At 45.0% G+C, this 21,656-nt stretch overlaps 1 protein-coding gene across 5 annotated transcripts in view; it reads left to right on the forward strand.

Annotated features, from left to right (window-relative positions):
- The first annotated feature begins 5,130 nt into the window (after window positions 1-5,130).
- Gatad2b (GATA zinc finger domain containing 2B) overlaps window positions 5,131-21,656 on the forward strand; it is a 73,670-nt gene continuing 57,144 nt past the window's right edge. For all 5 annotated transcript variants that reach the window (XM_048357792.1, XM_048357793.1, XM_048357795.1 and 2 more), the window contains exon 1: window positions 5,131-5,288. The gene's annotated coding sequence lies outside the window, so the exon portion shown is untranslated. The remainder of the gene's footprint in view (window positions 5,289-21,656) is intronic.

Genomic DNA, 21,656 nt, shown 5'->3' on the forward strand with positions numbered 1-21,656 from the left:
CTGCTGATTAAGATGGCATCTCACAGACTTTTATGCCTGGGTGGGCTTCCAATCTCAATCCTCCAGGTCTCAGTCTGAGATATCAGGTATGAGCCAGCAGCACCAGGAATGGATCTGCCTTCTTGAAATAAGCTTCTATTGGGTGTAGTAGCTTAGCCTTGCATTGAACTAGAGCAAGAAGATTTTAGACCTAAATGCCTGCCCTAGTATATAGTCTTACTGGTCTCCAGTACCTTTTGGTTTACAAGAAATAACTGCTTATGGTTCTCATTTTTGGCTTCCTTCAAAAGGAAGTCATATGAGAGAACTACAGACAAAATTCCTAACTACAAGTGCTGGTGGCTTATGCCTATAATCCTGGCTATTCAGGAGGCTGAGGTCTGAGGGTCAAGGTTCAGAGTCAGCTTGGACATCTAGATCCAAAAGACTTATCTCTAATTAACCAGCAAAAAGCCAGAACTGAAAGTGTGACTCAGGTGGTAGTGTGCCAGCTGTGAATAAAAAGATCAAGTGGGAGGAGGAAGCCCTAAATTCAAGCCCCCCAGTGCCAGCATCCCCCTACTCACACAATCATTTGGGATTTTCAGTCGGTAAGTAGTATTCAACTGTTGTCTCTCCTGGGGCTTTGGGAAGATAATTTTTTCAGGTTTGCATTGTGTTTTTGCCAAGCCTTTCAGATAGATAATGCATTGAACTGGTGATAGATAAAGCAGTAACTAAGGAATGCACAGGGGCTAGGAATATGGTTTAGTGGTAGAGTGCTTGCTAGCATGTCTGAAGCCTTGGGTTTGATTCCTCAGCACCACATAAACAGAAAAAGCCAGAAGTGGCCACTGTGGCTCAAGTGGCAGAGTGCTAGCCTTGAGCGAAAAGAAGCCAGGGACAGTGCTCAGACCCTGAGTCCAAGCGCCAGGATTGGCAATAAATATAAATAAATAAATTAACTAAATCCAGCCAGGGCAGAAAAGTCTCCGGGAGACTCTTATCTCTAACTACTCAAAAACTGGAAGTGGAGCTGTGGCTTAAAGTGACAGAGCACTAGCCTTGAGCAAAAAAAAAAAAAAAACTCAGGTATCGTACCCAGGCCCCTAGTTCAAGCTCACAACTTGGGAAAAAAACAAACCAGAGAGAGAGAGAGAGAGAGAGAGAGAGAGAGAGAGAGAGAGAGAGAGAGAGAGAGAAATGTATACTGTGTGAGGACAACAGCTTTGTCTCATATATTCTCTACTGTATCCCAGCACAAGGGATACCTAATGTAGGAATTGCTTTATCACCTGTGTCTAAAGACAAAATCAGCAAAGCATTGAGATGGTGGAGTTAGCAATGAACCTTTTCAGGCTATATGAGGTAGGCATGGGTAGAATACCAACAGAAACAATTTAGAGTGCATATAATATAATTTTTGGAAAAGCAAGGTATATCACAAAGTTACTTTTATGTTTATTAAATGCTTACTATGAGGTGGGTATGGCTCACACCTGTAATCCTAGCTAGTGTGCGATCTGAGGATTGCAGTTTGTTTTGTTTTGTTTTGCTTTTTTTTGGCCAGTCCTGGGGCTTGGACTCAGGGCCTGAGCACTGTCCCTGGCTTCTTCCTGCTCAAGGCTAGCACTCTGCCACCCGAGCCACAGCGCCACTTCTGGCCATTTTCTGTATATGTGGTACTGGGGAATCGAACCCAGGGCCTCATGTATACGAAGCAAACACTCTTGCTACTAGGCCATGTCCCCAGCCCACTGAGGATTGCAGTTTGAAGTAGAGGAAAGTGTGAAACTCTTTTTCTCCAATTAACTACCAGAAAAGCTGGAAGTAGAGTTGTGGCTCAAGTGGTAGAGCACTAGCCTTGGTCCAAAAAGCTCAAGGACAGCACCTAGGCCCTGAGTTCTAGCCCCTGAGTTCTAAAAACAGTGCTTACTATATCCTTTGCTCTGAGAATTTATTTATTTATTATGGTACTAGGGCTTGAACTCAGAGCCTTGCACTCTGACTTGGCTTTTTTTTTGTTGTTGTTTGTTTACATCTGGCTTTCTACTACTGGAGCTGCTCCCCCCCATTTCAGGCTTATTGCTGGTTAACTGGACATGGGTTTTACACTTTCTTCTTTGGGCTGGCTTTGAGCCAGAACCCTCAGATCTCAGCCTCCTGGGTAGCTAGGGTTACATATGTGAGCATCAGCTCCTGGCATCCATGAGTGTTTAAAAATGCACTATTTTACAGTCCTCAAATTTATCCTACAGGATAATTATCACTATTTCCATCTTACAAATGGGAAGACTAAGGCACAGACATAGGAGTGAAGAATGTCTGACTCCTCTTAGGCTTGCAAAACCCCTTGGTATATGATGGGACAGACATATATAATCTCATCAGCTGCCTGTGGCTACCTGCCTGTATCAATAATTTTGCATGGCCCATGAATGTTACAAACATCTAAATGGCCCTTGGAAAAAAAAGGGTTCCTTACTCCTGTGAGGTTAAGCAACTTGTACATGTATCATATAACTCATATGACTGATTCAAGTGCCTTAATTCCAGACCACATTCTTACATAGATACTAATATTATCACGGAAATAGGTTATTTTACTAGTTGTGTGTGTGTGTGTGTGTGTGTGTGTTTGTGTGTGTATGTGTGTTGCTGATCCTGGGGTTCAGCTTATTTTTTTTTGTGTGTGTGTTTACATGTATAATTTTTTCCAGTCCTGGGGCTTGTTTATTTGTTTATTTTTGTTGCCAGTCCTGGGGCATGGACTCAGGGTCTGAGCACTGTCCCTGGCTTCTTTTTGCTCAAGGCTAGCACTCTACCACTTGAGCCACAGCACCACTTCTGGCTTTTTTCTATATATGTAGTGCTGAGGAATCGAACCCAGGGCTTCATGTATACGAGGCGAGCACTTTACCACTAGGCCATATTCCCAGCCCCAGTCCTGGGGCTTGAACTCAGGACCTGGGCACTGTCCCTGAGCTTCTTTTGCTCAAGGCTAGTGCTCTATCACTTGAGCCAAAGTGCTGGCTTTGGACTGCAATCCTCAGATCACAGCCTTCTGAGTAGCTAGGATTACTAGTATGAGCCACCAGTGCTACTTTATTCTTTTGTTGCTGTTGTTGGTTGTGGGGCTTGAACTCAGGGCTTGGGTGCTATCCCTGAGCTTTTTCCCTCAAGGCTAGTACTTAAATCACCTTGAGACACAGTTCCACTTCCTGTTTTCTGGTAGTTAGTTAAATGGAGATAAGAGTGTCCCAGACTTTTTTGCCTAGGCTGGCCTCAAACTGTGATCCTTAGAAGTCAGCCTCCTGAGTAGGATTACAGGCATGAGCCATTGACACCTGGCTGACTTATTCTTTTAAAATACGAATTGAGATGGTGTGTGAGTGTATGTGTGTTGGGGGCCTATGTTCTACTGTTTGTCTTTGGCTGGTATTAGAACTTGAATTTAGAGTCTTATGTTCACTGGGATAGTGCTTCAACACTGAGCCATGCCTCAAACCTGTATGTTTGGAGATGGGAGTCTCCTGGACTTTTCTGGCTTAGAACCTTAAACCTCCATATTGCAGCCTCCTGAAGAGCTACGATTATAAGTGTGAGCTGCTGGCACCTGGTTTTACCCAAGTCTTTGTGTGGCTATGTCCATTTCAATTTTTCTTCCTCCCTCCCCCTCTTCCCCCTCTCTAGCCCACTTCCTTCCTTCCTTTTTTTTTTTTTGGCTCCCCATGTGACCAGGCTGGTCTTCAACTCCCAGTTCTCCTGCTTCAACCTCTGTAGTGCTAGGATTATAGGTATAGCACTGGCCCGGTTAGCCATTTCATCTCCATTGCACAGTATGACATTTAAATGATTTGAAAAATGTCCTAGTGCGCCTAGAAATAGCGTTCAGCTCAAACCACAGCTTAGACACTGTCTGACCTTGGCAAGTTACTCGGCCTGTTTTCTGATACACTTGGGTTCAAATTTCACCTTTGCCACTTAGCATATAACTTTGGAAAAGTCAGATGATCTGTACCCCATTCTCCTCATCTGTAAAACAGGGGTAACAGCACCTACCTCATAGAGTTATAAGGAATAAGAATCCATGTAAAGCTCTTAGCACACTGACTGGATGGAACACAGTCCCTTCCCCGAAACATTACCTACCACACTGCTCCTTCAACACACAAGATTCTGTACTTGGTCCCTAAGCTTAAGGTGCTCAAAGCAATACTTGTGATAAGTACCCCAGAAACCCTGCGTTTAGGCGGGCCTAATAGCTTCGAGGAGGAGGCGAGGCCACCCAGAGGAGCTAGGCCTTGAGTTGATTATGTAGAACAGCGTGGGTCTGGGTGGGAGGCTGTTTCCTTCCAGTGAACCAAAATACCCCAGCAGATCCCAAGAGAAGGAGCTGCACACCGTAATTCACCAGTGAATTTGGCTTGCTGCCTTCTTTTCTGCTGTCCGTGGTTCAGTCACGGCAGACCAACCAGAGGTGGCCAGGCTGGGAAGCCCAAGGCCCCCGGCAGACCGAGGGAGGCCACGCCCCAAGTACACAGCAAGGCCCAAGCGCCTAAAGCTACTTCTATCGTGAAATTCCTGGATTCTGTCGCGATGAAACACCGCCCAAACGCAGAGTCCAGCGCCGTTCCTTGTCTCCATCTTTAGAATTGAAAGAATGAGAGCGGGCCAAAGGGGAATCCCGGTTTTGGGAGCCTGGGGTACGGCGGCTGCCTGGGGACCAAAACGTCTCTAAGGTAAAGTTGCAGCCTGAAGCGATTTTTTGACCCCCGACACTTAATGGGCTGTCGAAGACCCGGATGTGTCTGGGACTGGCCGAGGTACCCATTAACGCGCCCCCGCTAGACCATCCCCCCCCCTCCGCTTATGATTGGGCCGTGGGAACGCTAATCATCACCTTTCTAGCCACTCACTCTCCAAGGGTGGGGTGAAGTCCCTGTATCCTGCCCTCTATTGGTAGGACCAAGAAGAGGCGGGCGGGGCGTCCGGCTTAGGTCGTCCAATGGGCGTCGTGGCGTGTGGGTAAGGCGGAGCCGAGGCGCTTGGCAGCTGCCCAATCAGCGTCCTTGTTTGTGTGGTGCCGCCGCCGCCGGTGCAGCCGCCGCCGCCGCCGCTGCCCCCGTCTGTACCGCAGTGTCTGCTCCGCCCGCCCGCCCCGGTCCGGCCCACCCCCCTCCCCCACCCCTGCCCCTGGTCCCGTCAGTGGGGTCCGGAGCCCACGGTGCCGTCGCCTCTTCCTTTTTCGACGCCTCCGTCGCCTCCTGAAGAGGCGAGCCAGTCGAGAGTTACACCGCCACCGCCAGGTGAGGAGCTTTGGCCTAGGCCGGCCTGGCCGCCCGCCCGCTCGGGGGCGGTGAGGAGCGAGGAAGGGAGGGAGGCTGGGAGGAGGCTGTGGTGGCGGAGGTGGGGGAAGGGAAAGGTGGAGGGGCGGGGGGAGGGGAAGCGCCGCGAGCCGACGCCCGCCCGCGCGCCCCCGCCTGGCGTCCCCCTCCCCCCACCCCGGCACCGCGCGCCCCCGCCTCGCGCTCCCCCTTCACCTCATCCCCTCCTCCCCTCCGCGCGCGCGTGCCCGTCTTTCACTTCGGCCTCGCGCGCCCCCAGCTCGTGTCCCTTCATTTCTTCTCCTTTTACTCTTTACCCCCCCTCCCTCGCGCCCCGTTTTCCCCGCCATCCCCGCTTTCACTCACTACCTTCATGCCCGCCATGCTCCCCTCCTTGCCTCTTTAGTGGGTCCCCCCGTTTTTTAAAACAACTCTCCCCATCCCCCAAATGGTGCCCTCGGGGTGCGGGGGCCGCTCCCTGCGCTCTGTCTCGTGTTTGACGGCTGTTGGGACAAACGCGAGCTCCTGGAGGCTGAAGGAAGCCCAGGATAATTATCTTTCTCTAGGGTAAGGAGCGAGAGTGCAGAACCTTACTCCTTTATTTCGTCGTCCACGGTTCCCTCAGCCTCCCGTAGAAAAAAAAGGGAATTGTCTCAGGCTGTCTGGGTACTTATCGTTTCCAGCGGTTAAACCACCCTTTTTCTCAGCTGGGGCTTCTGGGACACATTGGATCTGTTTCCCGGTTCAGTGCTTGAGAGTTGATGGAGCTGCAACTTACCCTTCCTAACCAAACCGGGACTTAAGACTACTTTTTGCCTCTCTGGCTCTCTCAGTTACACTAAGGAGCTAGTTAGGCTTGCAAGTGCAGGAGTTTAGGGGCCACTAGTGTCCCGGGACAGCTTATGTCTTTATAAAGGTATGGTAGCCACTTGGGTTGCATCCCCAGCACCACCTTCCCTTCAAACACATGACGATATCTCGGTCGACTGGCCCTGAGATGGAGGCTTTACTGATAGGTGGCTTGTGGATGCTGATTTAAGCTGTTAGGCAGTCTTGTCTGCTGCTGCCCTTTGGAGAATCAGGTAGTCCTTTGCTTCTTACTAATTATCGTCTGATAAATGATAATCTGGAGGATTTTCATATGTGTCAGAGAGGTGGGGATACTGAATATATTTCAGTGGAGAGAAAGCCACGTTTCCAGGACAGTCTGCAAGAGAGATTTGGACTACTGGTTGATGGAGTAAAAAGGTTTTACATGTCTATGTTAGAGAAGAGCTGATGCTCTTGTAATTTCTAGGATCCTTTTCTTTTGCAAAATTTATATTTTTAAGTGACATTCATAGTGAGTGCATGTGGTACAGAGTAAAAAGAAATCTTCTCTCTCACCTCTGTTCACAAGCCATGCAGTCCGCTCAACTAAGACCATGGTTTTGATGTTTTCTGGCAGCAGTATGGTATCTTTATGTTGGAGATTAACCTGTTTGAAAGTTTCTTGCTAACTTTATTGCTCTTTCTTTGATACACTTAAACTTTTCCTTGAAGTCTGATAGTCACTCTCATTCATCCTTTTGGTGGTGGAGCAGCCTTGAGAATATTGCCCTCTGTACTTGGTCTGAAAAGAGGCAATTTCTGGAGATGCTTAAGCTGGTGCTGGAGAGAGGTTTAGTACATTTTGAGGAAAGTCCCACATTTGTTGGAAATGGTGCCACTTTGTGTGTATGTGTATGTGTACACTTAGTACTTGGATGTTTGGGGATAGGCTAAGTCAGGGATAGAATCTTTTTGGGCATTTTAAGCAGATGGTTATATGAACAATTAGGGAACAGTTGTCTGGTAGGGCTGTCATCTGGTTTTAGAGGAATACATACAGTCTTTAGTCTGGGAGTTAAAAGACAATCATGGAAAGAAGTAGATAAGTATTAATCAGCAGAAATTGGAAATCTGACCTGCTGGCTGGGTGACCCAGTTTAAGAAAGAGGTGAGGTTTATAGTTTTTTTTTTTTCCGCTTTTTTTTTTTTTTTTCCAGTCCTGGGCCTTGGACTCAGGGCCTGAGCACTGTCCCTGGCTTCTTTTTGCTCAAGGCTAGCACTCTGCCACTTGAGCCACAGTACCACTTCTGGCTGTTTTCTATATATGTGGTGCTGGGGAATCGAACCCAGGGCTTCATGTATACTAGGCAAGCACTCTTGCCACTAGGCCATATCCCCAGCCCCGAGGTTTATAGTTGTTTTTTTTTTTTTGTTTGTTTGTTTGCTTTTTGTTGGGATAATGGTTCTAGGGCCTGGGCACTGTTCCTGAGCTTTTGTACTCAAGGCTAGCACTCTACCACTTGAGTCACAGTTCCACTTCCGTTTTTTTCCCTTGTAATTGGAGATAAGAGTCTAACAGGCTGGAGCCCAGGCTAGCTTTGAACTGTGGTCATGAGATTCAGCCTCCTCTTCCTCCTCCTCCTCCTCCTCCTTCTCCTCCTCCTCCTCTTCCTCCCCCTCCCCCCCTCCTCCCTCTCCTCCCTCCTTCCTCCTCCTTCCTCTTCTTCCTCTTCTTCTGCCAATCCTGGGGCTTGAATATGAGGCACTTTACCACTAGGCCATATTCTCAGCCTGGTTTATAGATTTTTGTCCTACCAGTTATTCCTTACTTGAGAATATTCTTGAAGAGGTGAGTGATTTGTAGTTGATAGAGCATCCATCTTTGTGACTGGTTTGCCTCCCTTGACTGTAATGTCTCATAACTTCCTGTTTAGAGGCTTTATAATAGGATCTGAATAGAAGTTATATTCCAGTATTTGTCTGGAAATAATGCTAACCATGTTCCTTAATCAGTCAGTCCTTTCAATCTAAATTCTGTCAGTAATTTTTTTTTTGACCATTCCTGGGGTTTGGTCTTAGGGTCTGAACACTGTCCCTGGCTTCTTTTTGCTCAAGGCTAGCACTCTGCCACTTGAGCCACAGCGCCACTTCTGGCCATTTTCTGTATATGTGGTGCTGGGGAATTGAACCCAGAGCTTCATGTATATGAGGCGAGCACTCTTGCCACTAGGCCATATCATATCCCCAGCCCTGTCAGTAATTTTTTAAGGGGGGCGGGTTGGTTGTGGGGCTTGAACTCAGAGTCTGCTCACTGTCCCTGAGCTTTCTTTCTTTCTTTTTTTTTTTTTTGCCAGCCCTGGGGCTTGAACTTAGGGCCTGAGCACTGTCCCTGGCTTCCTTTTGCTCAAAGCCATTCCTGGGGTTTGGTCTTAGGGTCTGAGCACTGTCCCTGGCTTCTTTTTGCTCAAGGCTAGCACTCTACCACTTGAGCCACAGTGCCACTTCTGGCCTTTTCTGTATATGTGGTGCTGAAGAAAACACTCTTGCCACTAGGCCATATTCCCAGCCCTGTTTCTGAGCTTTTTCCACTCAAGGCTAGTACTCTATCACTTTAGTTTTCTGTTGGTTAATTAGAGATAAAGAATCTCACTGCCTTTCCATCCCTGGCTGGCTTTGAACCACAATCCTTATATCTCAGCCTTCTGAATAGGATTACAGGTGTGAGTCACTAGCGCATGACTCTGTCAGTAATTTTTACTGTGTTTAGAACAGGGCTACAGGGTGGTGGAAGAGAGATATGTGAGGAATTTTCTGAACTTAACCTTAAAGTTTAAAAGACTGCTGTTTCCACCTCTTTTGGGGGGACTCTCCCTTCCCATTTTTTCCTTCCATCTAAGATTGTACCCTCAGGTTGGGTTTTGGTTAGAGAATGGCAAGGACTTCTGGATTAATCTTACCTTAAAGCAAATAGTCTTGTATATAAAGGGGCTTCTTGTTTCAGTTTACTAATATTTCTTCCCTCACCCACCAAGCTGGAATTGCATGTATAGGGAAACAGTAGCAGGTGCCATACTTGTTTCTAGACTTCGGAGTGTATGTGTGTATGTGTACATATATTTGTATTTATACACATACAAAAAAATATATATAACATACATATAAATTATAGAAATATACACACATACACGTATATACATATATGTACACATGCACATATATGTGTATATTTAATGTTGGTGCTGGGGCTCGAACCCAGGCCCTGGATGCTGTCCCTTAGCTTTTTTCTTTTTTGCCAGTCCTGGGCCTTGGACTCAAGGCCTGAGCCCTGTCCCTGGCTTATTTTTTTTGCTCAGGGCTAGCACTCTGCCACTTAAGCCACAGCGCCACTTCTGGCTATTTTCTACATATGTGGTGCTGAGGAATTGAACCCAGGGCTTCATGTATACAAGGCAAGCACTCTTGCCACTAGGCCATATTCTCAGCCCCTCTCCCTTCGCTTTTTCTACTCAAGGCTTACACTCTACCACTAGAACCACAGCTCTGCCTTCAGCTTTTTTTTTTTTTTTTTTGCCAGTCCTGGGCCTTGGACTCAGGGCCTGAGCACTGTCCCTGGCTTCTTCCCGCTCAAGGCTAGCACTCTGCCACTTGAGCCACAGCGCCGCTTCTGGCCGTTTTCTGTATATGTGGTGCTGGGGAATCGAACCTAGGGCCTCGTGTATCCGAGGCAGGCACTCTTGCCACTAGGCTATATCCCCAGCCCTGCCTTCAGCTTTTTGGTAGTTAATTGGAGAGAAGAATCTCTGAAACTTTCCTGCTGGGGCTGTCTTTGAACTGTGATTCTTAGATCTCATCCTTCTTAGTAGCTAGGATGGCTAGGATGGCATGAGCCATTGGTGCCAGGCTGCTGGAGTATATTTCATGGTAGGCACCCTTTTGGGAGTCATGATAACAAGCAGCCCCTCTGCACTTAGCTCAAAATGTGTATGTTGCTTGGCTCATTGAGAAAAGCAGAGAAATGGTAAGATTTGAGCCATATCTGGGTCTAAGGAACTTTATTTCCCAGATGTTAAAGCCCTACATCATTCAAAGCACAGTAGCCAGACCTTTTTCTGAGGTAGTTAGGAATGGGGAGTAGGAAAGAGACCTAGACTGACTATAAAGCTGTCCACCTATTGCTTAAGGAAAATGTAGCCTGTCAATGCCACACAAAGTTCTAGTTCCTATGTTGGTGGCTAAGCATAGAAAAAAAAACACAACTGTTACTGTTGAGAAAGATTGACTTGGGGAGAGAACACTTTGCTGACCTCTGTTAGGTTTCTCTTCAGTAATCTAGGATCCTTTTTCTGTGGTACTGGTTGGGGATTTTGGAGACTTTTTTTTTTTTTTTGTCAGTTGTGGGACTTGAACTCTGGGCCTGGGTGCTGCCCCTGAGCTCTTCAGTTCAAGGCTAGTGCTCTACCACTGGAGCTATACCACCACTTCCGGTTTTCTGGTGGTTAATTGGAGATAAGAGTCTCATGGACTTTCCTTCCTTGGGGCTGGCTTTGAACCTCCATTCTCAGATCTCAGCTTCCTGAGTAGCTAGGATTACAAGCGTGAGCCACCGGTGACCAGCTTTGGAGACTTTCAGACAGTCTCTGTATAGCATAGACTGGTCCCAAACTCTTAGTCTTATCGCTTCACCCACCTTAGGTGTTTCAGATTTTCATTACCACACCTGGCTTAATAGGTGTGATTTGAAAACTGATTCCTCTTTGTCGTCCATCATTTTAACCTTCTGCCTATATATACGAAACCTTCTGCATATATACCAAAATTTCACATACAGCTTTGAGTTCAAGTAGATGAGGAGTGACCCATGTCATTAGGGCTTAACTTGTCTACTAAAATACTTATTAGATGGTAGCTTAGTAATGTTTGGTGTCTCCCTCAAAAATCCCCCAACTTTAGCAGTTTCCTAAAATTGTTACCAACTAGAGTTTAGAGTTATACAAAGGGTGTAGAGTTATACAAAGAGTAGCAAATAAGTAACACGTTTTGTTACTTTTGAGGTAGGTAGTATACAAATCTCAGAGCTCAGAGTTCTGAAATTGTGAAAATGTGAACTTAAAAAAAATATAGGCTGGGGAATGGTGTCTGGTGGCTTACACCTCTAGTGCTAGCTAGTCATGAGGCTTGAGACCTGAGGGGCGTGGTTTGCAGCCAGCCCCAGCAGCAAGTCTGTGAGATTCTTATCTCCAATTAACCACCTAAAAACCAGAAGTGGGGCTATGGCTCAAAGAGATAGGGAGCTAGCCTCAAGTAAAGAAAAGCTCATAGACAACACCCAAGAAAAGCTCATAGACAACACCCAGGCCCTGAGTTCAATCAAGCCCTCTTTAATACTAATGAGTAAACTGCTAAATAAATCAAGTAAAATGATTATAATGCCATATTCCTGAGACATTCTCCTGTTGCTTTTTAAACTTAGCTGAACTCAAAAGTTACATGTGTGAGTCGCCTGTGCACACAATTTTTTTTTTATTGTTGTTGGTTGTAGGACCTGAACTCAGGACCTGGGCACTGAACCTTTGTGCTCAAGGCTAGTACTCTACCACTTTGAGCCACAGCTTCACTTCTGGATTTCTGGTGGTTAATTGGAAATAAAGTCTCACAGACTTTCCTTCCTAGGCTGGCTTTGAGCCGGGATCCTCAGATCTTAGCTTTCTGGGTAGCTAGGATTACAGGTGTGAGCCACCAGTACCTGGCTTTTTGTAAAATAAGTTATGTTACCATTACCCAAATCAAAAAGTCCTTTTCAGCCTTCTGATCAAAGCTTTCTTGATCTTGTCTCACTTTGTGAGAAAGTACAATTTGTAATTTTTGAAGATGATAGGCTGAACTATAAGAAGGAATTGTAATAATTTAAAAAGGATTAATAAAGTTCTACTAAGATTGGTATGGGTTGCAACTGCAAATGTCTGGGAAGGGGAGGTTATATGTCTTTTTTTTTTGGCTATATCTGGGGCTTGAACTCAGGGCTCAGGTGCTGTCCTTTTGTGCTCAAGGCTAGCACCCTACCACTTAGTTAATTGGATGTAAGAGTCTATGAACATTCCTGTCTGGGCTGGCTTTGAACCACAGTCCTCAGACCTCAACCTCCTGAATAGGGAGGTTTACAGGTGTGAGCCACCAGTGCCCGGTTATGCACTGTCCCTGGCTTCTTTTTGCTTAAGGCTAGCACTCTGCCACTTGAGCCACAGTGCCACTTCTGGCTGCTTTCTGTATATGTGGTGCTGGGGAATTGAACCCAGGACTTCATGTATACCAGGGAAGCACTCTTGCCACTAGGCCATATTCCTAGCCCCTTCCTTCTTTCTTTTTTTTTTTTTTTTTTGCCAGTCCTGAGCCTTGGACTCAGGGCCTGAGCACTGTCTCTGGCTTCTTTTTGCTCAAGGCTAGCACTCTGCCACTTGAGCCACAGTGCCACTTCTGGCTGCTTTCTGTATATGTGGTGCTGGGGAATTGAACCCAGGACTTCATGTATATGAGGGAAGCACTCTTGCCACTAGGCCATATTCCCAGCCCCTTCCTTTTTCTTTTCTTTTTTTTTTTTTTTTTTTTTGCCAGTCCTGGGCCTTGGACTCAGGGCCTGAGCACTGTCCCTGGCTTCTTTTTGCTCAAGGCTAGCACTCTACCACTTGAGCCATAGTGCCACTTCTGGCCGTTTTCTATATATGTGGTGCTGAGGTATCAAACCCAGGGCTTCAGGTGTATGAGGCAAGCACTTTTGCCACTAGGCCATATTCCCAGCCCCTTCCTTTTTCATTAAAAAAAAGAAAATTCTTTTTTTTTATTTTTAGATGCTGGTGCTGAAACTTACAGCCATTTGCATGCAAATTCTTTAGCACTGAGATATACATATTCAGCCCAAAGTTTTTATACACACACACATTCACCCCCTAAAGTTTTTTGTTTGTTTTTGCAGGTATTGAACCTAAATAGTTATTCTCTTTGAGGCATAACCCAGACCTAAAGTTAATGTGGTTTTTTTTTAAACTTTATTAGTTATTTTTAGGGCTGGGAATATGGCCTAGTGGCAGAGTGATTGAACAAAAAGAAGCCAGGGACAGTGCTCAGGCCCTGAGTCTAAGGCCCAAGACTGGCAAAAAAAAAATAAAAATAGTTATTTTTATTAAAAGTATTTATGCCAGGTACTGGTGGCTCATGACTACAATGACTACTATTCAGGAGGCTAAAATCTGAGGATTGAGGTTTGAAGCTACTAGCCGAGGCAGAAAGTCTGTGACAGTAGCTCTAATTAACTACCAAAAAGCTGGAAGTAGAGGGGCTGGGAATATGGCCTAGTGGTAAAAGTGCTCGCCTCGTATACATGAAGCCCTGGGTTCGATTCCTCAGCACCACATATATAGAAAAAAGCTGGAAGTGGCGCTGTGGCTCAAGTGGTAGAGTGCTAGCCTTGAGCAAAAAGAAGCCAGGGACAGTGCTCAGGCCCTGAGTCCATGCCCCAGGACTGGCAACAAAAACAAAACAAAAAACAAAAGCTGGAAGTAGAGTTGCAGCTCCAGTGGTGGAATGCCAGCCTTGAGCAGAAAAAAGCTAGGGGACAGCGCTCAGGCCTTGAGTTCAAGTCCTATGACCAACACACGCACACAATTTTATTTAAAGTAGCTAAATAGTTACATTAGTGTTTTTTGTTTTTTTGTTTGTTTGAGGAAGTACTGGCCTTGGGGCTTGAACTGAGTGCCTTGGTGCTGTTCCTGCACTAGTATGCTACTTCTGGTTTTATTTGTTGTGCTTCAGTTTTAGTTAATTGAAGTTAATTGAAGATAAGTGTCCTGTATACTGTCATGCCAAGTCTGGCTTCAAACCTCAGATCTAGGCCTCCTGAGTAGCTATGATTACAGTTGTGAGCCATATATGGCTAAAAAGCTACAATAGTTTAGCAAGTGAAGTTTCATTGTGACATTTCTATACAGATGTACAATGTATCTGTATCAAACTCTTTCCCCTTAGACCCCCTTTCCTTTAAAACATTTCTTCTCAAGACTAGCACTCTACCACAGCATCACTTCCAGCTTTTTCAGTAGTTTATTGAAGATAAGAGTCTCACTGATTTTCCTTTCCCGGGCAGGCAGCAGCTGCTGCTTCCACTGCCTCCACTGCCTCCACTGCCGCCTCCTCCTCCTCCTCCTTCTCCCTCCTCCTCGTCCCTTCTCCTCCTCCTCTCTGCCAGTCCTGGGGCTTGAACTCAGGGCATGAGCACTGTCCCTGGCTTCTTTATGCTCAAGGCTAGCAGTCTACCAGCTTGAGCCACAGCACCACTTCTGGTCTTTTTCTATATATGCGGTGCTGAGGAATTGAACCCAGGGCTTCACATATATGAGGCATGCACTCTACCATTATGCCATATTCCCAGCCCCCCCCGCCTTTTATTTTTTTGCCAGTCCTGTGGCTTGAACTCAGGGCCTGAGCACTTGTCCCTGGCTTCCTTTTGCTCCTAGCACTCTGCCACTTCTGGCCTTTTCTATATATGTGGTGCTGAGGAATCGAACCCAGGCTACTACTAGGCCATATTCCCAGCCCTCCCTTAGCAGGCTTCTAACTGTGATCCTCAAATCTCAGCCTCCTGAGTGGCTAGAATTATAGGCATAAGCCACTGGTGCTTGGCTTCCTCTCCCCCCCCCCCTTAATATATTAATTGCACCAAAGAGTTGATTTATTCCAAGAGTACATCATCAACAGATTTTTTTTTTTTCTTTTTGGCCAGTCCTGGGCCTTGGACTCAGGGCCTGAGCACAGTCCCTGGCTTCTTCCCGCTCAAGGCTAGCACTCTGCCACCTGAGCCACAGCGCCCCTTCTGGTCGTTTTCCATATATGTGGTGCTGGGGAATCGAACCGAGAGCTTCTTGCCACTAGGCCATATTCCCAGCCCCATCATCAACAGATTTTACCATGATAGTTCAGATGTGAATATATTATATTTTAGTCTGAATAATATTCTCTATTGCTTTTGCTTCCTACTCCTCTAGCCAGCACCCTGTAGGTCAACAGCTTTCAGTGACATTCCTTAAGCCATCTTTATACAGAGTATTTCACAATTATTCACTCATCATTTATTCATGTCCCCTCCCCCTCATCCTTTTAAACAGTCCCATAGTTAGAACCATGTTTTCTGTTTCATATGTTTGTATACATGCACATATACGTATATATGTATATATGTATATACCTGTGTGTATGTGTCCAACACACACAGAGGGAGACAGAGAGGTCTACCTTTAACAAATGAGTGAAAATGTGATAGTTGCTTTTTTGAACTTGCTTATTTTTTTGTGTGTTATGTTTGCTGTTACTTGGGCTTGAAGGCATAGGTGCTTCTCTTGGTTTTTCCACCCAGGGTTAGAGCTGTACTGCTCCACTTCTGGCTCTTGATGTTTAATTGGAGTCTCACGGACTTTTCCTACTTGGGCTGGCTTGGAACCACAGTCCTCAGATTTCAGCTTCCTGAGTACTAGGATGACAGGTGTAAGCCACGAATGCCTGGCTTGAATGATTTTTTTTAAATTTCAGCCATGAGACTTGAACTCAGGGCCTAGATGCTGTCCCTGAGTTTCTTGACTTAAAGCTAGCATTCTACCACTTTGAACCATAATGCCACTTCTGGTTTTCTGGTAGTTATTTGGAGATAAGAGTCTCCTGGACTTGTCTTTTCCTGTCTTAGGCTGGCTTCGAACTGCTATCCTCAGATCTCATACTCTTGAGTAGCTAGGATTATAGGCATGAGCCACTGGCACCTAACTGGATGATTATTTTTGTTGTTGTTGTTTTTATGTTACTGGGCTTGAACTCAGGACCTCAGGCTTTTTGGGCTGGTGTTCTGTCACTTGAGCCATACCTCTAGCCCTGTTTTTTGCTGGTTGTATTTTAGATAGTCTGTCAAGTATTTTTCTGCCCAGGCATGTCTTTTTTTTTTTTTTTTTTAAGACCAACTTATTTATTTTTTTGCCAGTCCTGGGCCTTGAAGGCTAGCACTCTGCCACTTGAGCCACAGCGCCACTTCTGGCCATTTTCTGTATATGTGGTGCTGGGGAATTGAACCCAGGGCCTCATGAATACAAGGCAGGCACTCTAGCCACTAGGCCATATCCCCAGCCCACTTCTGGCTATTTTCTATATATGTGGTGCTGAGGAATTGAACCCAGGGCTTCATGTATATGAGGCAAGCACTCTTGCCACTAGGCCATATTCCCAGCACCCAGGCATGTCTTGAACCATGATCATTCTACTGTCAGCCTTGCAAGTAGCTAGGATTATTGGCATGAGCCATTGGTGCCTAACTTCTTCAACTTTTTGAGTTGTGTATTCAAGATAATAATCCTTTATCTGTTGGATAGATAATGAAAAAAATTCTCTTTGTGGATTATTTGGTTCTGATAATTTGTGTGTGTGTGTGTTCAGAAACATTAATTTGATGTAATCCCAGTGATTTATTCCTAAAGTACATTACCCACACTTTGTCTTAACTCCCTTGCTCCAGCCATTCCCACTAGTGAGAAATAGCTTGTTTTGGTTTAGTTTTTTTTTGGGGGGGTGGGGTGGGAAGTCTTGTTGGTATGTAGCCTGTGCTAGCCTGGAATTGGAGGCTGCCTCAGCCTCCCAAGTGGCTGTTAACTGGACACTGGCTAATAATGCCTGTTTTTCCACACTGAGGTAAATGACTAATTGTACACCTCCTTTAAGTCTGCTTAAGGTTTCCATGAAGCCTCATTCTGCCTCTACTTAAAATTATACCTTGGGCAGGGCACTGGTGGCTCACGCCTGTAATTCTAGCTACTCAGGAGGCTGAGATCTGAGAATCCTGATTCAAAGCTAGCCCGGGCAGAAAAAGTACCCTTGAGACTCTTATCTCCAATAAATAACTCAAAAAAGCCGCAAGTGGCATTGTGGCTCAAGTGGTAGAGTGCCAGCCTTGAGCACAAAGAGGGTCAGGGAAAGTGCCCAGGCCCTGAGTTCAAGCCCCACGGCCGACAAAAGAAAAAAATAATAGTGCTTTTTTTTTTCCCTTCTATGATATAAAATCTTTGAATGTATAGGTTCGTGTTCATGGTATTTAGTGTTTAATACAGCACATAGTTAACACACAATAAATGTTTATCAATGAGAGTAATAACCTGTATTTTTTTTTTTTTGCCAGTACTGGGGTTTGAACCCAGGCCCTGAGCACTGTCCCTGGCTTCTTTTTGCTCAAGGCTAGCACTCTACCCCTTGAGCCACAGCGCCACTTCTGGTTTTTTTTTGTGTGTGTATGTGGTGCTGAGGAATTGAACCCAGAGCTTCATGCATGCTAGGCAAGCGCTCTACCAGTAGGTTACATTCCTGGTCTATAACCTGTATTTTTAACCTCATGTTTTTTTGTAGTTGATGAAGTATGAAATGTGATAAGCATTTGGGACTAGAGGCTCACACCTGTAATCTTACCTACCCTGGAGGCTGAGATTTGAGGATCTCCACTGGAAGCTGGCCCTGGCAGATAAACCTGAGAAACTCTTATCTCTAGTTAACCAGCAAAAAGCTAGAAATGGAGATGTGGCTCAAGTGCTAGAGCACCAGCTTTGAGTAAAAATACTAAGCAAAATTAGAGGTCCTAAGTTCAGGTCCCAGTACCAGCGCATGCACACACACACACACACACACACACACACACACACACACACTAAAAAAGAAAAGGAAAGGAAGGTGATAAACATAACGTCAGGTCATAAAAAAACTTTACTGCATTGTGGTCGAAGATTAGTAGACATTATGTCCTAAAAAATTAAGTTCTCCTTGTCTTTGTTCTACACTAACCCTATCAAAATCCCAGAGCACAGTTTTAAAAAAAAGTCACTAGAAGCGACATGGCAAAACTAATTGGTAGAGTTAGAATATTTTGAGAGCCGGGTGCTGGTGGCTCACACCTGTAATCCTAGCTACTCAGGAAGCTGAGATCTGAGGATCAAGGTACAAAAGCCAGTTTGGTCAGGAAAGCCTGTGGGACTCATCTCCAGTCAAGTACCAAAAAGGCCAGAGGTGGAGCTGTGACTCAAGTGATAGAGAGCTAGCTTTGAGCAAAGAAAGCTCAGGTTGATGTCAAACTCTCGTCTCAGGTCCTGAGTAAAAAATTAAAGGCATGAGCAACCACAACCTGGCTTTCAATTATCTGATTCTGTGTGTGTGTGTGTGTGTGTGTGTGTGTGTGTGTTGGGGCTTGAACTCAGGGCCTTGGGCATTGTTTCTGAGCTCTTTGCTAAGGGTAGCATTCTACCGTTTTGAGCCACAAGGCCACTCTTGGTTTTCTGATGGATGATTGAGATGAGTCTCATATAGACTTTCTTGCCCAGGCTGGGTTGGAATCTCTTTCCTGCAGAGCTCAGCCTCCCTGAATAGCTAGAATTACAGACAAGCCAGCCACAGATGCTTAGCTTTCTCCTACTGTTTTTTCTTTTTTGTTCAAGACCTGAACTCAAACTTGGTACTTGATGGTTTCACTCATTAGCCTCCAACCCCTCTCCTACCCCCTTTTAGGGTATTTTAAATCCAGAATTTATTTTTCAAAGTGAATGGAACTAGAATGTCTTTTTCTTAAGCTTTTACTAGCCCGCCTTTTTTTTTTTGTTTTTTTTGGCCAGTCCCTGAGCCTTGGACTCAGGGCCTGAGCACCCTCCCTGGCATCTTCCCGCTCAAGGCTAGCACTCTGCCACCTGAGCCACAGCGCCCTTTCTGGCCGTTTTCCATATATGTGGTGCTGGGGAATCGAACCCAGGGCTTTATGTATACGGGACACTCTTGCCACTAGGCCATATTTCCCAGCCCACTAGCCCGCTTTTTTTTTTTTTTTTTTTTTTTTTTTTGCCAGTCCTGGGCATTGGACTCAGGGCCTGAGCACTGTCTCTGGCTTCTTTTTGCACAAGGCCAGCACTCTGCCACTTGAGCCACAGCGCCACTTCTGGCCATTTTCTGTATATGTGGTGCTGGGGAATCGAACCCAGGGCTTTATGTATACGGGACAACCACTCTTGCCACTAGGCCATGTCCCCAGCCCCTAGCCCGCATTTTTAACTCTTCATTTTCTGTGTTGAATGCTGTTTCCCAGTTGAATTCTTTTTTTTTTTCTGTATAATGTGTTAATACTGAATTGAAATATTTCAAGGACTATGTGGTTGGATCTTTTGTAGTTATATTTTTGTAGTTGACAGCAACATGGAAATAGGAGTTGCATATTAAGAGTCTTGAAGATTCAAAAGAACATTCTTTAGTAGTAAAAATTTATTTGAGATGTAGATCTAATGAGTTACTGTACATACATACTATATATATGATAAAATAGTGTAAAAGAAATTTAAAAGTGTAGTTATTTTGGATTTAGTTGAGGACAGAAAAAACAGAATAAAGGAGTATTGTTAAGGTTCAGGAGACTATTACCAGGAAGACAGTGAGGTGGTTTTTATTATTATTATTTTTTATTTTTTATCTTTCCTTTATGCCCATCCTGGGGCTTGAACCCAGGTCCTGCACGCTATTCCTCAGTTCTTTTGTTCAAGGCTAATGCTCTATCATTTTGAGCCATAACACCACTTCTGGTTTTCTGGGGTTAATTGGAAATAAGAGTCTCATGACCTTTCCTGCCCCTGCTGGCTTTAAACCCTGGTCCTCAGATCTCAGCCTCCTGAGTAGGTAGGATTACAGGCATGAGCCAATGGCACTGGGTTTCCTGTTGTTTTTCTTGACAAGAACTTGGCTATGTAGTCTAGGTTGATCAAACTCTAAATCCTCCTGCTTCAGCCTCCAGAGGGCCAAAATTACCCAATAGGATTATAGATGTATATCACCAGGCATGGAAATTTTATCTCCTCTTAAAATTTTTATTTGTGCTTTTGGTATCCAAGAAATTATTGCCAAATCCAACGTCATAAAGCATTCTCTGATTTCTTCTAAGAATTTCATAGTTTGGGCTTTCACATATAGTCTTGAAGAGATTCACTTTGTGTTTTTTGTTCCAGTACTGGGGCTTGAGTTCAGGGGGCTGCAGCTCTCACTCAGCTTTTTCCACTCACTGTTGGCACTCTGCCACTCAAGCCATACCTCCAGTTCTGACTTTTTGCTGGTGAATTGGAGATAGAGTCTCATCTCAATCCTCAGATTTCAGCCTTCTGAGTAACAAGATTTTAGGTGTAAGCCACTGGTTCATGTTGGGATTTTTTTGAAGGATCACCCAAGATCCTTCTGCTTCAGCCTCCTCAGTGCTAGGATTACAAGTATTCCTCTCCATTCCAGGTCATGTTGTATTAATTTTTTTATATCACGTAATTAGAGTCTAAATTCTTTGCATATGAATGTTTAATTTTGCTAGTGCCACTTGCACACTCTACTTTTGTTTTAAAAAATTCCTTGACCCAGTATGCAAAGGTTTATTTCTGGGCTCTATTTAGAAATCTATGTGTCTGTCTTATTGCAAGTATCACCCTGTTTTGAATACTATAATCAGATAATTTTTTAGCAAATTATGAAATCAGGAAGTGCGAGTACTTTGGCTCACTTCTCTTTTTCTAAGATTATTTTGGCTTTTCCAAGTCTCTTGAGATGCCATATGAATTTTAGAGTAAGTTTTTCTTTTCACATAATTTTTTTTTTTTGGCCAGGCCTGGGGCTTGGGACTCAGGGCCTAAGCACTTCTTTTTGCTCAAGGCTAGCACTCTACCATTTGAGCCACAGTGTCCCTTCTGGCTTTTTCTATTTATGTGGTGCTGAGGAATCGAACCCAGGGCTTCATGCATGCTAGGCAAGCACTCTACCACTAAGCCACATTCCCAGCCCCACATAGATTTTTATATTGGGCTGAAAGTCAGAATGGAATTCTGGACTTTGGTAGAATTTAATAGCTGATTCTAATTTTAATGTATTTTATCTCACCTGTTTCTCCTTGGGTCAGTGTGCTTTTCTTTAAGTATTAGAAGTTTGTCCTTCCCCATACATGTTGGTTGGATTCCTTTTTTTTTTTTTTTTTGGCCAGTCCTGGGGCTTGGACTCAGGGCCTGAGCACTGTCCCTGGCTTCTTTTTGCTCAAGGCTAGCACTCTGCCACTTGAGCTACAGCGCCACTTCTGGCCATTTTCTGTATATGTGGTGCTGGGGAATCGAACCCAGGGCTTCATATATATGAGGCAAGCACTCTTGCCACTAGGCCATATCCTCAGCCCCCCCCATACATGTTGGTACTGGGGCTTGAATTTAGGGATTGGGCTCTCTGAGCTTTTGTGCCCAAGGCTGGTGCTCTCCCACTTGAGCCACAGCTCTATTTCCGCAGTTTTTTGTTTTGTTTTGTTTTGATGGTTAATTGGATATGACTTTGCTGCCTGGGCCAGCACTGAACTGAGATCTTCCCTTGTCAGTTTCCTAAATAGATGGCGTAACAGGTTTGAGCCACCTGCCTACCTGGGTCATTCATTCAGAATGTTTAAATTAGCTTGCAATAGTTATGCCAAGGGAATTATTATTGTTA

Source organism: Perognathus longimembris, chromosome 11, assembly GCF_023159225.1.
Source record: "Perognathus longimembris pacificus isolate PPM17 chromosome 11, ASM2315922v1, whole genome shotgun sequence".
Lineage (NCBI taxonomy): Eukaryota > Metazoa > Chordata > Mammalia > Rodentia > Heteromyidae > Perognathus > Perognathus longimembris.